The 3,123-nt window shown below is 38.9% G+C and overlaps 1 non-coding gene across 1 annotated transcript; it reads left to right on the top strand.

The window, feature by feature from the left end:
• Window positions 1-467: 467 nt before the first annotated feature.
• Window positions 468-547, top strand: TRNAL-UAG. The gene has a single exon. It is a non-coding gene; the product is annotated as a tRNA-Leu (tRNA).
• Window positions 548-3,123: the final 2,576 nt, after the last annotated feature.

Genomic DNA, 3,123 nt, shown 5'->3' on the forward strand with positions numbered 1-3,123 from the left:
TATAAGATTCCTAAAGAAATACAATATTTATTTGAATTTTAAATGAGCCTACTTGCCACTTGAACAATTAAATTCGACGGCGTTTTTCTTTCATGGAGATTCGTCCACTTCAATAAGGCTAGAAGTTCACTATGTATCCCTATAATAAGAGCCCGTGGATGGTTAAAGTGGTTTTTATTCTTATTACCTTTTTCAATTGAACTTCTGCAATTCGTACATTTAATTTCACACTTTATGATAATATATAAAGTATTATGTATTTATGCTGTCACATATAACTTCATACTTTACGATAACATAGTTAATATTATGCTTGTTAAGTACCAATTGTCGATGCTAATTAGTTTGTGTGCTTATAGCTAACTATGTGCATGTATCTGATCGATTTGGTTAGTGCATCAACAAGTTAAAACTAATCAGTAGTGACTTATACAAATAAAATAAAGCGATAAGCTCTAACATCGTTCGACAGTTTGGCCGAGTGGTCTAAGGCGCCAGATTTAGGCTCTGGTCCGAAAGGGCGTGGGTTCAAATCCCACAGCTGTCATGTTTTACTAACTTATTTTCTGTTTTTCTACTAAGTACAGTACTTAATTAATGTGAACTCTTCAAAAAAAAATCTTTCTCTAGTTCTCTCCCAACCTATGCCGACTGCTATGCATTGCTGGTAGCTGCTATCATAATTAGGCCAAATTTATATAAACTGTCCTGGACTAAATCAGTACCTGTTATTTTAATGGCTACATTGAAGTCTTGAAAAAGATACTCAATTATCTGAATAAAACCGAAAACAAATAATAGTAGAAACAAACATAGAGATAGAATTTTACCGACTGTGCTAAGAGAATGTTTGAGAAATGTTGAGTTGGATATGACAAATCATAGTATAAAACTAATCTACACACAATTACCGAACTCATATAATACTCAAATTTTAATTAAGTTGGAGAATGATCCATAATTTTATTTCTCTCGACTCTTCGAGTTTTAACACAGCTCGTATATTTGACGTAGCTTGTTATAGCCCTTTATCTAGGGGCGGATTTATAGATCATATTATGTGGCAGGTAAACACATGATCTCTTTGACAAACTAAGTGATTTATGTACATATTTTCTAGAATTAGTTTTGTTTGACAAAAAAATGTAAACATTCGGTTAAACTAATTAATTTTATACAATAAGGGGTTAAATCTAGTTAATGGTAATATTTTTAGATTTATTACCGGTTAACACAGATAACGTAAGATAGTGCTGGTAGGGAATTACGCATAGCGCATTTAATATTCCAAAAAATTTGAGCAATAATAGAAGAATATCAAGCAATAAATGGCATTAGCGTAAATAAGGAAAATGATTCACCCAATAATGAATGAGGTGGATGGTTCTTCTTTCTGACAGTGATAAATGACAGATAAATCCTAGGATATTGGAACCATTCTCGGATATGATGGAAAGGTATGGAATAATGGATGGTAGAATCTTAGTAAAAAAGTAGTGTTTGTAACCTTTCTAGAGAGAGAGAGAGTCTTCTTCTCAAAAAGTGTTCTTATCAAATGAATATTACATGCCCTCTCCCCTTATCTCTTTTTTTTATTTATATGGGACATATCCCAGTCAACCCTAAAAGTACAAGTACAGAGAATATTCAATGGAATATTCTCTTAAATATCCTGTTACAAAGACTAGCCGTTAGTACTCTATTCTTGATACTTGACCTTGACCGTTATTGACCGCCCGGCTGCGAGTGCCATTGTTTACTAGTCGACCTCGGCCACATCATTTTCCATAACACCACTTCATGCTAAATTCCCTTGAGGCAAATTTATGACCTATACAGTTAGTTCATCTGCTTATTGAGGTCGATCCTGGACGACCTCGATGAGCGGACTCTGTTAGTTATGGTTAAGAAGTTTAGGCGAGAAGGTCGAGTAGTAGCGTTTCAGACGGGGTGACAATGTGGCCTTTCGTGAGCCGCAACGTAGGGTCACGTCGATTCAGAGTGACGTCATGTCATCATGCGTCATTATTACGCATTTTCGATACCTCGCATCGTTTTTTGTGCCTCTGCCGCTTCGATTCCTAAGCTGGGTAACGACGGTTTGCTTTCTCGATATTGATGCCTGAATTCTTATAAATAGGGATACAAAATCCTTTGCCATATTTTTTGCAATCTAAATATTGGACCTCCATACCTTCTTCTTCCTTCTTCATTCAGAATACTTGCCCTCTTGATCTTACTTCCGTATTTTTGCTTTCACTGATTCTGGTGGCTTCTGCTACTCTTGACTCTTTTCCTTTATTCATAAACAAAGATGGTTAACGTGTCTTCCAGTTCTGGGGGGTACCTGACCCTGTTCCCTTGGCAGTGCGCATGCCTCCCCATGACGATGGGGTTGCCATTGTTGCTGAGGATGATAGCTTTCTTATGGTGGAGGAAATAATTCCCCGTAGTGAGAAGGCTAGATCTGACTTTTCAAAGATGCCCGAGGACGATCCTGAGATCTCGGAGTCATTGATGAAAGAGGTGGGCCTTGCCGAATTTAGGGATAAATTCAAAATTCCCGCCCATATAGACCTAGTTCCAACAGGGCATGACATGGTGCAAATACACCGCCCTGGGTACTGCTCTTTCTACGCGTACCCTTTCAATGTCGGTTATTCTTTTCCTATCCTCCCCTTGGCCGAGGAGTTCTGCCGCTATTACTGTGTCTGTCCAGCCCAACTTTCTCCATATATCTACAAACTCATCCAAATGATCTTGATGTATGCGGAGTTAGCCGGGGTCGCGGTGACCATTCGCCACCTGATGCACCTCTTCGCCCCTAGCTTTTATAGGGGGGCGATGCTACATCTTCGCCACCGGAGCAGCAAATGTCTAGTGGTAAAGATGGACAACAAGGCGAACCGCAAGTTTAGGAAACGAGCCAAATAAGTCAAAATCAACTCATAAAGGAGTTAACAGTGAACAAGAGCCAAAACAGGCAAAGAGGCCAGCAATGCGGACCGCACAATTCTAGTGAGGCTGCAGAATGAGATTCAGAGAGGAGTCTTTTAGACAGATCACACAGTGCGGACCGCACCAAAAATGTGCGACCGCAGAAGGAAAAATGTGGCCGCAATC

The sequence above is a fragment of the Nicotiana attenuata genome, unplaced genomic scaffold (assembly GCF_001879085.1).
Source record: "Nicotiana attenuata strain UT unplaced genomic scaffold, NIATTr2, whole genome shotgun sequence".
Taxonomy (NCBI): Eukaryota; Viridiplantae; Streptophyta; class Magnoliopsida; order Solanales; family Solanaceae; genus Nicotiana; species Nicotiana attenuata.